Genomic DNA, 14,647 nt, shown 5'->3' with positions numbered 1-14,647 from the left:
CCGAAACCAATTCTGCAGTAACTCAGCAGCCCCTCATTCTCTATCCTTACCTGCTTCATAACCTGTTTTGCCAGCCTGTAGACCACTGATGACACTGTTATAGGACGGTAGTTGTTCATGTCAGCTTTGTCCCCGTTTTGTTTATAGATCATGCTCATCCTGCTAAGTTTCCATCCATCAGGGATTTCACCATCTATTATTATTTTACCTACTGTCTCTCTCAAAGCCTGCTTAGACTTCGGACCTAATGTCTTTATCAGCATAATTGAAATGCCATCTGGGCCTGTTGATGTACTACTAGAAACCCTTTTCTCAGCCCTCTCTCATTCTCGTTGTGAAAATGGAGCCATTGCGCCACTTGATTCCTCCTTGTCTATTGTGGTGCATAAAGCACTTCTTTGTTGAAAGTTATCTGTCACTCTTGTTCTTATATATTCAACAACTTCGCCCCCTTATAGCCTAGCACCTTGACATGTAGGTATAAACCTCTGCTCCAGGCTCGTCTCCTTTCTTCCGGAGTTTATATGGTTCTAAAATTCGCAGTTGCCTTTCTATCTTTTTATGTACTTCTGCCAGCCACTGAGCTCCCTTTCTTTTAATTTTTTCATTGATCAGAAGAGGTGCATCCCTTCTACAGCTTATAAAGGTTTCTTGTTTTCTTTCAACACCGTCTCTCGGTTCACCCCGGTGCTTAGCATGCCTGTGTTCCTTAAAGGCTTCCTGACGTTTTGCTATGGCTCTTTTACCTTCCTCATACCACCAACTTTTGGGTTTGTGTCCTCTTTTTCGGGGTGTCTTGTCACGTGCCTTATCAAGCTCTAGCTCAAACAGTCTAATTAGATTCGTGTATGTCCACACTGTTTTATTATTTTCCGTGATTACTTTCTGAATTTGTTTAGTAGCTACTTCTATTTGCCTTTCTGAATAAAAATTTTCCTGTATTTGCTCATCTTGTCTCCTTCCTACTTTCACTGCTCTTTCAAAACTTAGCTTGATACGTTTGTGATCACTACCCAGACTTCTGGAGCCACCTTCATCTATGTGCATTCCCTTGAGCTTATCATACATCCTATGTGACATCAGTGCGTAATCTATCGTCGACTGCAGCCTTCCTACCTCCCATGTAATTTGCCCTTCACACTTCTCGGTACTGTTGCAAATGATCAAATCAAGCCTTTCACACATATCCATGATCATTTTGCCTGTCGGGTCGGTATACCCATCTATATCTTCTATGTGCGCATTCATATCTTTTAGTATAATTATCTCGCACTCTCCTCCTAACTCCTGAATGTCATTTGATATACACTCTACCATTGCCTGGTTTTCCTCTCTGGCCTTTGCTACCGTCCACAAGTACACGAAACCAAGGAGTGTCCTTTGCCGTGCCACTTTCCCTTTCAGCCATAAATGTTCCTTGCAAACGTGTGCCATGTAACATGGATGAATGGGTGAATGGATATGGCTGTACCCTTTAAATCGGGCGGTGGCTAGAGCCACCAAGCCATTATACTTAATGAACCAAAAACTAGATTTATTTTTTTTAAATAGTGAGGTTGAGGATTCGTACTTTGCAGCGAAGGGTTCAATTTTCACTTTTGCCTTGACTTTAGCCACCAATCAGATAACCTCCTTCTAGTTAATTCAACCCGCTTTAAGTCTATTTTGCCCTCACTGTCCCTAAACCCCAGTGCTTTGAAAAACTCTGCCCCATCAACCTGAACTACAGGGTGAAGCCTTTTACAGAACATTATCAAGTGTTCGGCAGTTTCTTCCTCTCCACACGCCCTTCATACCGTGTGTACCCCTTCGTATTTGGCCCTATATGTCTTTGTTCGCAATACTACGATAGATCTCTAGTGCGTACTTCTTAACCATGCCAATTCTCCACATATAGGTTTCAGCTTTCTTCACCTTCTTCTTAACCGATAATTGGGCCCCCTGCTGTTTTCTAAGTATTTACCAGTCAATTTTCTGGTTCGCTTCCGCCATTTTGTATCGACATTCTTTATGTACAAATGGCTGAATACTTTCCTAGCCCAACGCTCCTCCCCCATTTCTCTCAATCGCTTCTCAAATTTTATCTTGCTGCTAGCTTCCCTGCCTTCCCTTCCCTGCCCACATGCTAACGTGTGCCAGTGCCATCTGGCGGTTTTCTTCCAAGGCGTTATGCGCTAGCCGGCGCGTTCATCACACTTCCCTTATCTAGCCACAGTAGCAGAAGTGACGTGCGTAGAGGTGTGCTCCAGCTGATCGGCACGCCACCACCGCCGCTGATGTGTTTTTTGAACGCGCCGATTAAAACTTTTTTTAGAAAACCGACCCGCAGGCGCGATACGTGGACGCAGCCAAATATCCGGGACGTAATGCCTTCGCGATTTCCGTCGCAGTTTACAAGGGCGTGGTACTGGCATCGGTGACTATCCTCGCCAAACGTGCGGAAACAGCTGAAGAGGCTGCTATAGCACTCGCCACCCAGACGAGTGAGGATCCCATCGTGGTCTTTACCGACTCACAAACAGTGGCACGGAAATGCCTGAAAGGGAGGGTCTCCACGGTGGTGATTAGGCTACTAAAGCGCATGGACTATCCTCCTCCCTACACATGCATTGTGTGGATTCCGGGTTATGAAGGTCTCGAGGGAAATGAAGCAGCACACACCACAGCCCACGAATGCGTCAACCGGGCCTTCCCATACGAGATCCGAGGCACCTCTCACTCAACAACAGAATCAGAGGCAAGAGAAGCCATACCACTAACGTACCATGCATTACTGCAACATTATCGGCTCGAACGCAGGTTATACCCTCCGCCACATCCGAAACTCACAAGATACGAAGGGATTGACTATAGGCGTCTTCAAAGCAACATGTTCACCCATGGCGTACTATTGCACCATATGAGGCCAACGTTGCACAGCTACTTCTGCCCTCACTGCAATGTGGCAGACACTCTGGCGCACCTCCTACTGCAGTGCAAAGTAAGCGTCCCAAGACTACGAGCAGCAGCACCAGATGCGGACCAAGACCTCCTCAGTGAAGCGTCGGGGGCTGCAATCTCCCAGCAGTACCTGGTCGAGCAGCGTCAACTCGTCGCTCGAGCTCGGCGGGCTGTCCAAGCCAGAGGGTTCCTGGAATAAGAGACCCTCCCACCTTCACTCACAAGCTTCTTTCAATAAATGTTTTCTCTCTCTCTCTTTAGTAAACCTGGCTTTCTTTGGCAGCTTTTTCTTCACCCGTAAATTATTGGTTCTTTTCTGATTCAGTTAAACAACTGGATCAGAAAAAACGCCAGGCCTGCGCGGAAGGCGCAACACAGTCACAGCGAAAGCTAGAAGAGCGGCCTTTCAGAGCCTTTTTTAAACACTTATTGCGTAACTGCTGCAAGCACACTTGGTTGATACCCACTACGGCATAATAATAAAAAATTTAGGGTAGTGGGCCGGCATTTGCTCTGCTATTTTTGTCATTTGTCTAAGAAGCGTGGTATCCGCTAAACACTTGCAAAGAATTTTGTGCCAATTGTTCATGCAGTGGCTGACGACGATGAGGAATTATCCCTGAAGTGCGATGTGCCACAGTTAATGGCTGAACAAGAACAATATTTTGTAAGGAGTTTGAGCATTGAATGACCCACACGCTACGCTATTCGCATTGTGCGACGACTGGTAATTGTTCTTTCGTTGTCTTAAAACGCTTTATAATTCGTTTTAACGCGATTGCTTTCCCAACATCAACCTTGCCTGAGGCAAGCTTGCCAGGAAGTTCCAAGCACGGGTGTGGCTCAGTGGTAGACAACAGGGTAGGCGCTCAGCGGACCCGGGTTCAAGCCCCACTGTGTCGATAAGACTAGGTTTTTTTTCTAATTGCATGCAATGTGGTTACGGACACCGGCGGCGGCGGACCCGAGTTGTGACCCGAGTTGTGATCTAATAACAGCTTTCACTGTAAAACTTGTTCAGTCCTCCTATAATAACGTAGGAAGGTAGTTTTGGACTCAAAATAAACGTTAATTTTAAGCTACTTTCAAGCTCACTTTAATCAAGCGAATAGAGGTCGGTGACAGCGCCAACGGTGGTGTTTGGCGAGGACTATATACCAACATATTGTGGCTGACGATCGTGTCTATACTCCCTTTCACAAAATATGTATGAATAAAAGGTGTGGAAAGCCAGTGTTGGAATAACAATCAATGCGACTGTGGAAGCGAGTGAAGGAACATTTACAGTTCAAAGGGGAACATCGGCGCTAGGTAAAGAAGCCCCCTTATGTAATGCCCTTACAAGAAAGCGGGACCATTAAGGTAATAAACTGAACTGAGCTGAATGCGTATAAAAGCAGTTGCTTATAGTTGCTTATAAACGAGAAGGAGCCAGCTGTTTGCGGCATGCGTATTTAGAAAAAAGTCCGTTGAGGAATTGGAACACAGCCTTTACTGAAGAGAGAAAGAGAGAGAGAGAGACGAGAAAAAAGGAAGGCAGGGAGGTTAACCAGATGATAGTATCCGGTATGCTACCCTACACTGGGGTTGGGGAATAGTGGGTTGAAAGAGAAAGGAAGAGTTAAAAAAGAAGAGAGAAAGAGACGATCAACACAACATATAAAGTATGCTCTATCAAACAATCGATCCAGTTGGCAGGTTCAGCAAGGTAGGCCATTGGGCGAGATTAGAACCACCGTCAACTTCGTGTGAAGTACTGCACAGAACATGAATGCACACGAATGAAACACTGAGTACGTAATGTTTTTTGTTTGTTTCCTCCGTTTTCTCATGCACTCGTCAGACAATGAAACCAAGTAATCTGTGCGTTACTTTACCTGTGTTCTATCTTTGACTGATTCGACTAACTAAATCTAGATGCCAATTTTTCTCAACCGTGTTTGAAACAGTACATCACTAACGCAGCTCGCTGTGCGAGTTGTTTCATAATATTCGGAAGAGGAATCCAACGAAAGACATGAAAACAACAAAAAAGAACAACCACAGAGAGCAAGAATTGGAATTCAAACACAATGTTTATTGCAGAAAGCCCACCCAAACACAACCTAGCAACGCGTGCATAAATTAGGCTATATGAGTCATTTCACAGTTGCCACCTAACAGTACACAGGTGCCCCGCCGCGGTGGTCTAGTGGCTAAGGTACTCGGCTGCTGACCCACAGGTCGCGGGATGGAATTCCGGCTGCGGCGGCTGCATTTCCGATGGAGGCGGCAATTTTTGTAGGCCCGTGTGCTCAGATTTGGGTGCACGTTAAAGAACCCCAGGTGATCGAAATTTCCGGAGCCCTCCACTACAGCGTTTCTCATAATCATATGGTACTTCTGGGACGTCAAACCCCACATATCAATCAATCAATAACAGTGCACAGGTGTTAAGGTGTTACAAACAGCACATTTTCGTGGTTTTGTCTTGTAAGGCAAGACTGACGGCGTGCATGCATATTTTTTGGCGAGGGAATATCGAAATTGGTGCATGTTTATCAAGCAATTCGCAAACGTAGAGAACAATTCCATGCCGTGATTATCCGTATTACAGGTTCTCGGAAGACTAGTGCGCTGCGTTCTACCTGGGAACATGCTGTTCGAAGAAATAGTTAGAGGGCTATGTACGGTGACCACCTTTGTTCTATTCACTTCGAAGAGTGCTGCTTCGACAGAACGGGGTAGACAGACTGCGGCCTGTCAGTGCACCTTCGATTTTTTCCGGCTTTCCGAGTGCATCTGCAAAAAAAAAGAACTGTTAGTTTCTACCTCCTTGACGTATCTTCAATAGAATGTAGTCACAAAAATGAGCAATTGCGGCTAAAACAAGATGAGGCACCTTTGAACTCCACTCTATCTTGCCGACGAAACCAAAACGCCGATAGACGAAGTTGCTGAAATGAGTGAGTGGCGTTACATCAAACATCGAGCTACCTCGTTTCTAGGCTCTGAAGGCTGCGCTTGCTATGACAGCACACTTCGCCAACGGAACTTAATAAATATTATGAATAACTAACGCCATGGCAATCGTTCTTATAACCGGTTCATTTGGGGTATGTCTCCTGGAGCTTCTCGGTTGCACGCGACATTGGTGCTTCAGTTTTGGTTCCGCCTGTAAATTAGTTAGAATCCGATACCTCCAGAAAAATTACTGGTGACTACCAGTTTACTTAATTATTTCTCTTTTCTAACTTAAACTTTAATTATTTCAACTTCCTTACATATATTCGCTGGTAATCTGCCGACACACACACAAGCACATATATGAAAGAGGCGAGCAAATGGCGCGGTCCCCTTGATCTTGAGTATCTGAAGGCACATTTCTTAAAACACCCAATATATACTACAACCCTTTTGTACCGCAATAGTGCGCCGGCAAGCTCGATATGCGAAGCATCTCTCGACAACAGATTGATCTGAAAGTGTGCAGCGGACAATGGGTGCATGAAATAATTTGTTTCATAAACAAGAAAAGACATTTATTCATTGGTGTAACCTAAAAGTGGTTCCCATCTCATTTTTTTTATCGTAGAATTGCAAACCGACGCGCGTATTCTTTTGCGGTCTAGGGCAGCTCCGCTCTGTTTTTCTTCTAGCAATTTGGCCGCTGGCGGCTTCACTTGCTCCCGTTGGTGGCGGCCGGGACTGCCACTTTAGAGGTTTTATAGAGCCTCCTTGTTTGCAACTTACCTAGTACTTTAGTGTACTCGAATATGGGGTAGTGTGTTCATGCACCCTCTCTCGCCATGCATCGCGTGAAGCGGCGTTCATGGACAAAAAACCGGTTCTCAAGGCGGCGCTGCCGTAGCATGGGCTGGCAGGATTGTCAGCTCCGCGCCGCTCTGCCTTCTCGGGTGCTGTTCAGGGACCTGTTGCTTGTGTTCGCACCCGCCTAACGAAAGTTTTTCTGGCAATGTTTTTGCTCACCACATGACAGTGAGGCAATGTCGAGTCATCGGCGGCAACGACACTGCTTGCACCTAGGTACGAAACAGGGCATACCATTGGGAAAAAAAGTGAGCAGCCGTCGCTTTCGCTGCACCCAAAGACGGAGCACGGAAGAAGGTTTGGGAACAGAATTTACATTGAAAGGATTGGATCTTGAACGAAAGCTTATCTGTATGTCAGCTACACTTCGACCCTTCATGTGTTCTCGGAGACTACGTGCACGTTGTAAACAGTGAAGAAGTTCGCGTACCACGTAGGAGACCAGAGCTAACGCCGGACGCTGTGCCCATGTTACTGACTAACGCTCCGAGCTACTTATCGAAGAAAGCGCCGCATCCAAGACCTCCCAGAAATGGAACAACTTGGCGGTCGGATCTACCATCTCCAAGAAAACTGCAGCACCCTGTGTTGACGGTGAGGCCACTGATTCAGGTTCTTCGATGGACCTTCCTGCTGTCTACGAACCCGAGGTGGCGAACACTACAGGGACGTCAGCTTGGCTGGAACGCTTACTCAAGCTTTGTTTACCTTGAATTTATATGAGCTCGATCACACCGCATCTCGTGTCAAAGAGAGCGGTAATTTAAGTGCTGTCACGACTTCATTTTTTCGTGAAGGGTATCAACCAGTCTCGAGAGGCAAAACGAAAAAAAAGCTGCACGCGAAAATCTGTCGTTGTTCACAAAGGTGCCACCATGATGAAGTGATGGTGAACTGATAATTCTACGGAATGGCGTCGAATTTGATCGGTGTTACTGCTCACTGCAGTATGCGCACTCGTAAATAAAGGGTTTCTTCTTACAGTCTGATAGTGTTGCCAAGTGATGTTTTCTTTTGACTGTACAGTGCAATATCCCGACCACAGCAGCAGTATTTCGCTGGGCGCGTAATCGTTTAAAGACTCAAGATTATCAAAATTATTCCCAAGTCTTCAGCTACTGTGTGCCTCTCAATCGAATGGCAGTTTTGTCACCTTAGCAACATAAATAAAATTGCATGATGCAACTATCGACAAAAACGGTGCCGCGCGCGTAATGCCCAGTTCACACTAAAACATTCGCTTTCTACAGCGACCGAAATTCCCCTGCCGCCGAAACGCAGCGTCGTTCGCACTGGACGCGCCCCGCGCCGCCGAATATGCCATCTACTACGGGGCTAACGCGGGATGGATGCGCTGTCACCCGGTTGTTGTCGCGGCTCGCAAACGCTACTACGACATCCGGTTGTGTATACTTCGACGATTCTCGTACGCAAGAAGCAAGAAAAGACAGTACTGCTTACTTTGCTGGCAAGTGGCTGTCTTGTAATGCACGAAGAGCAGAAAAACCACCGACGCCAGCGGCGTTGGTGGGTTCGTTTTGCTTTGCAAGACCGCAACAAGCTCGGTCACGCCAACAGCAAGCTCGGTCACCTCTCCCACGAAATACGGACGTGAAGTAGGCACAGAGTAGGTTAAACTCCCGTTGGTTTCAACATTCAGTTACGTGCACTGCGGCATAACAAGTGAGTAGGGCTTGGCCACCATTTTTCAAAATTCCTTGACTAGCGCTCCTATTGGTCCGCGGTGACCGATTCGGCGGCAGACGCCGCAAAAATCGGTCCGAGAGCGATCGACGCGGAGAGGGCCCTTTCGGCGGATCTCGCCGCCGCCGAACCGGATTCGGAGCACTTTCGGCGGCCGTAATGCTCAGTGTGAACGCGGCCTAACGAAGGAAGTCGAAGCCGTCGCAGTGTGCTCACTACGACTCGATATAGCAGTAATATAACAAGAAGCTTTCGGGTTGAGAGATTCTCCTTCGATACCTCAATCTTCCTAATTTTTTATTCGTGCACCAACCGAGCTTTAAAAACTGCAGGCAGTTTCCCCAGGGATGACTGCATGCTTCACCATTGTTTGTTCATACCTGCATTTAAACCGTGTGTGGCGGCTTTGACATTTCGTTTTGTTTTGAATGCAGTACAAACAAACTCATTATAAATCTTTTCGCGGACGTGTCAGCAATTACGTATGCAAGCGCATATCACGGGATCGAATCCCGGCCGCGGTGGCTGCATTTTCGGCGGAGGCGCAAATACTGAGGTGCACGCGTGTGCCTAGATGTAGGTGCACGTTAAAGCACCCCAGGTGGTCGAATTTCCGCAGCACTCCTCCACGGCGTCTTTCGTAATCGTATGGTGGTTTTCGGACGTTAAACCTCTGCTATTACTAATATCAAAACACAGAAGTGCATAAAAGGCAAAGCGTGAGGTGACAGCCCATGCTAAGGTGGCGCCATCTCGTGGCTGTCGATACCGAATGCGTCAGCCACGGCTCCTCCCTCAACACATTGCCCCATATTCTAGTGTAGCGGCCGGGAATGTCGGCTGCCGGAGGCAGCGAGAAAGGAGACGTGAAGCAGGTTTGGAGTTGCAGGGCAAGACTGTCTATTTCCTCTCCGTGCGAGTGACGAGAGCTCCCCTCGACGAGGGAGAGAAGGAGGCACCCCCGCGTTCTTCTACAAGAAAAAGGAAAAGGGGGCCACCGAGCGAGCAGACGTAGGTCTAACCCCCGGAGCCGGCCCCGACAACACGTTGTTCCCCGAACACGGAGGAGGAGGCGCTGGCGCCGCGAGTAGGCGCGCTGTCGACGGCCGGCTGCAGACGGGATAGAAAAGAATGCGGTGGTGCTTAGCAGCTTCCGCTACAAAGGCTCCCCCCCTAGATTGCGGAGCTTTTAAAGAAGGACAGCAGTTACGGGCTGAATAGTGAAAGGTCACAGTCCAATGGTTAGCACTGAAATCGTACGTGAGAGGCTGCTTGAATGGAAACTTCAATATGAGCAGGCTTGGCGCGGTCAACGGCGACGACTTCTCGTTTCCCCCGCACGTCGATTGCGATGGTTTTGTTAGTACGTCCCAAAACTTTGAATGGGCCATCGTACGGCGGAGCGGCTCCCGTGTCGACTAGCAGGCGCGAGTTGCTTACGCGGTCGACTACGAAAAACAGGCGGCTGGGTGGAGGGCCGATGTCGTAAGCCGCCGTTAACGACTGGCCGGAGCGTTTCCCGGAAACGAGCAAGGTTGAGTGCAGCGGCTAGCACCCGTGCCGAAACGACGGTGGTACCAGCAAACTCCGTCCTGTGTATCTCGTGCATGGCTTCTCTGGGAAGAGCTTGGATGTCTTGAAGGGGATCGGTTGCGTCGTTGCTCGTCCTGTTGGGGAGCGCCAGATAGCACAAGTTTCTGCATGGTCTCGGTAAGGTGTTGCAGTTTCTCCTCAAGGCGCGACAGTCGATCTGGTTGCTCATGTGTTCTTGCAGCAGCTATGGGCGCAAAGGTTGGAGATGAGTATTCCGTGATGCGATCGGCAAGTTGCGCTAGTCGATCAAGGGACGTCTCATTTGAACCCGCGAGAACCACGCGCACCGACTGGGGGAGCCGTTGCAGGAAAAGTTCACGAAGAAGTGGGAGCTGGCCGTCCTGACGCGCGTGCACACCGAGTAGTTGCCGCATACGGTGCAGCAGTTGGGAAGGTCGTTGGTCGCCCAGCTCTTCGCGACACAAGAGCTGCTGCAGTCTGCTTTCTTCAGGCGCCTCGAGGCGGTCCAGCACCGTCTTTTTGAGGGAGTCATATTCTTCTTGCGCGGGGGGTGAAACCAAAATGTCGTCGATAGCGTCGGCGATTTCGGGGGGCAGGGCTGCGACGACGTGAAGGTATTTCGTCGACTGCGAGGTGATGTGCCGGAGTTGAAAACGGGCCTCCACTTGGCTGAACCAAACTCTTGGATTTTTCGGCCAAAAATTTGGTAGCTTCAGTTCTGTGGCGATGACCGCAGGCGTGGAGGCAGCAGCGTTGTCGTCGGAGCTCATCGCGGCGTGTTTGTTGAAGCGTTCGGGTCACCAATTTTGTAGCGGCCGGGAATGTCGGCTGCCGGAGGCAGCGAGAAAGGAGACGTGAAGCAGGTTTTGAGTTGCAGGGCAAGACTGTCTATTTCCTCTCCGTGCGAGTGACGAGAGCTCCCCTCGACGAGGGAGAGAAGGAGGCACCCCCGCGTTCTTCTACAAGAAAAAGGAAAAGGGGGCCACCGAGCGAGCAGACGTAGGTCTAATCCCCGGAGCCGGCCCCGACAACACGTTGTTCCCCGAACACGGAGGAGGAGGCGCTGGCGCCGCGAGTAGGCGCGCTGTCGACGGCCGGCTGCAGACGGGATAGAAAAGAATGCGGTGGTGCTTAGCAGCTTCCGCTACACTAGTACACTATACTATAAGTACTAGACTTATAGTACTTATAGTACTTATTACTACTTATAGTACTAGAAACGTCGGTGCCGGACCGACCCAACAACGTGTTCCCTGGACAAGTACATGTGCGCGATTCCATAGCTACTCCACTTTAAGAAAAAAAGCTGGAAAATTTCTTTTGACACTGGCAATGAAAATTCCTGTTTTGTAACCCCTGCCCCCTCCCCCTCGCGCATCCTCCACTTTTTTTTTTTTTGTTCGGAAAGACTTAGTAGAAAGAACGTGCATTTTTTGGGAGTCACGCATACCTACAATCGCGGAGAGAATCAGGTGGCACTTGGACAGCCTTCGTTGAAAAGGTGCAGCGTTTGAGTGACCCGTTGTAAGGCCGCAAGGTTGAGTTGAAACGAAATAGAAGTTAAAGAAGAAACAGATGGAACTTCAGTGGGTACAGTAGGCAAGCAGTAGTACACGATTCCTAATAGCGTGAAAAGCAAAATTACCGAATTCTCGGCGCCATGCATTGCTTTCGCGATTTTCTGAGATCATCAAATCCGGAAATCAAGGAGCAGGTGCAACTGGTCATGTAATAGATTAACTGAATTCCTCGCAAACGTGAGGAAAGAAGCGTACATTTAAGGGCTCATTATTTTGTTAGATGTCATACGTATAGTACACCGTTTTCTTGTTGAATGAGGAAGAAGAAATGGACAGGGATTTTAGCCATGCCTTGTTTTGTGGTAGAGTGTGCATAGGCCAGGCGGGACGCTCAAAGAACCTGAAATGTTCGTCACATCATCGGTAGGAGACTCGCCTGCTCGACTGAAGAAAGTGCGGTTGCTCACCAGTTTTTAACGATACCCAGCAATGAAATAAAGTCGAAAGGGCAATGATGAAAGCATATATCAAGTGCCCCGATATGCGATAAGGAACTGACTGGAGAATATAAAATTCAAAGAAAGAACACAGTCCTGATCGTGTACCTCCCATAGCGTTATCACGAAAAGACACTGGTAATCTTTTTAGAGAAATGTAATTTAGAATGTATCGTGGCCTGGGTTAAATCTTTATGGTTTTTACGGCGCATGGCCTCGTGTTGGTTATTTAATATGTGATTGTCTCATGCACAGTGCTTCCATCTGTACTAGCCGCATCACGAGTAGCACATGTTTGTCTTGGTTTTCTTTTCGAACCATGTTGCTTCATTGAAAATACTGACGTCCAAGCTTGCGTGTTGAATATCGTTGTGTGCGCACGTCCTTCAAGGCTGGGTTCATTATTCTTTTAAATGATATGCCAGCAGGTTACCGCCATGAATCTTGTGAGACATATGCAAAGACAGTACCAAAAAAAAGCAGCATATCAACGGAGTGAATGATGATTGGTAGTGCGAAGCGTTCGCCAGGCCGTTCGTGCTTTCGTGAGCCCATTCATTCTTGCTTCTGTCCATCCATGCGCCCGTCCATGCGTCCGTTCACCCGTGTGACCGTCGGTGCATCTGTCCGTCCGTGCGTCCCTCTATGCATCAGTACGTCCGTTATTCCGTTTATCTGTCCATGTGTCTGTTCGTGTGGTCGTCCCTCACTGTCTGTCCGTCCGTCTGTCCACCCCTTTGTCTTTCTGTGCGTCCATCAGGCCATTCGTCTATCTGTACGTCCGTCCATCTATCTACTGAACACTCCCAAGTACATCCATCCCACATATTTTCATCCATGTATTCATCATATAGAGGTGCCGCCATCCAGCGGACAAATTAAGGACCGCTCTTTCGTGTATGTGCCACCGGTGGCTACATACACCATCAGAGGATGGACAGACCCACACCCTAAGAAGTTTCGCCCTTAAAAAAAGATTGCTGCACATGTTTGGAAGCAACCCAGACAACACAAACACAACCTCAGGACGTCCTCAGTATGCTTTCGCGAGGACAATATGACGCCCTCAGAATGTCCTCTTATGGTACTATAATGGCACTAATCCCGTCCCCTTGTCCGTACACATGACAACCTCAGCACATCCTCAATACAACACCTCAGGACTTTTTCAGTATCTTTTCAGAACAACGATTGTGTGGCCGGTTCGGTACTGTGGGCAGATACTACTTAGGATTTACTTCTTTTCATTATATTTCCATACATTAAAAGAAAGACACCTGCGAGGTCTCGTGTATATATACTGTATTAATCAACAGACAGGTGACAAAACAAACAAAGCTTGTTGACTGAAATTTAACAGTAATTAATCACAACTGACAGTTTTGTCAGACATTCGAGTCCGCATATAGTCTGAAAAAATAAAAGCAGTATCAAGGCAGTCAACACAGGTCAATCAACACAGGTCAGTCAACACAGGTCAATCTTCCTCGAAAGTTTGACACAGTGTCATCATCATGTGTATCGCACCCAATGCACTCATTAGTGTTAGAGGCTCCGCTCTGACAGCCTATCAGTACACTCGACATGGGCGTTGACTTGACTTGCCCGAGGTCAGGCCATGTGTCAGATGCAGAAGTAGATCCTTCCACGTTAGGACCATGCGGCTTCAAAGCACAATTGATATCTGGTGTTCCAGGCTGCTTTGAACCACACCTCGCCGCGGTTGGCTGGTGACAATGCATCCATTCGTCTGAACGTTGTGCAACCCAGTGCACCCATCAACACGGCAATTTACCAGTTGTCATCACCTACGACTCACACATATCTCACTTTTAACCTTGCACACAAGCAACAAAGGCTACGAGCTTCCACTAGTACACTTTACCTTCCCTGACAGGGCCGCCGCTGCCATTTTGACAGTCAGTTGGCTTGGAATGGCTTGGCTACTCGGCTGTCTAAAATGGTGCCGCATAGTCAATGGTTGCCAGCTGCTAGTTTGTTATTACGCGCTACAGTGGTGTATAGTGACTAATTTAAGGCGGTGACATTCGTGAACACACTGTTTCAAATTGACATTTCGCAATACCAGGTTCGATACCTAACCCAATTATTTACGCGTGTCTCATTAAGCAAAACGCGTAATTTGAAATTTTTCTGCCAAAAAAGAAACAAACGAGGCAAAAATATACAATAACTTTATGACTGTATAAAACGAACGTGTGAATAAAGTTTTCACATATGAAATGCATCTATTTGGTGCGCAAAGGTCTTGAGGAATTATATCTAAGTGCTCAGTGCAATGTTCTGTCATTCCCAAAAGGTCCTTGACAGGACCTTTTCCAGACCAATTGTTGTCCTCAGAAAGCAGCCGAAAAAACGTTTGAACCGGCGCTCACGCGTTGCTTTTGTCCTCTCCAAAACGTCCTTAAAAGTACTTTTTCAGGATAAATAGTTGTCCTCAGAAAGCACTCGAAAAGACGTTTCTGGGTCAAACCAGCTTGTGTCGTCCTCAGTAAGTACTAAGGTTAATGAGAACTGTGCGAGGACGATTGTACCATATGAGGACGACCTCAGGACATCGAGTGTTGTCTGGGAATAAACATACATTCAACACACGTACCG

General features: G+C 47.7%; 1 long non-coding RNA gene across 1 annotated transcript; it reads right to left on the bottom strand.

Annotated features, from left to right (window-relative positions):
- Positions 1-4,414: 4,414 nt before the first annotated feature.
- Positions 4,415-5,961, bottom strand: LOC142777072 (uncharacterized). Its single transcript, XR_012887913.1, has 2 exons — positions 5,620-5,961; positions 4,415-4,696 (listed from the first exon to the last, which is right to left on the bottom strand). It is a non-coding gene; the product is annotated as an uncharacterized LOC142777072 (long non-coding RNA).
- Between the last annotated feature and the right edge of the window lie 8,686 nt (positions 5,962-14,647).

The sequence above is a fragment of the Rhipicephalus microplus genome, chromosome X, assembly GCF_043290135.1.
Source record: "Rhipicephalus microplus isolate Deutch F79 chromosome X, USDA_Rmic, whole genome shotgun sequence".
Classification (NCBI taxonomy): domain Eukaryota; kingdom Metazoa; phylum Arthropoda; class Arachnida; order Ixodida; family Ixodidae; genus Rhipicephalus; species Rhipicephalus microplus.
Note: the sequence above shows the minus strand (reverse complement) of the source record. Positions and strands in the feature narration are given on the sequence as shown.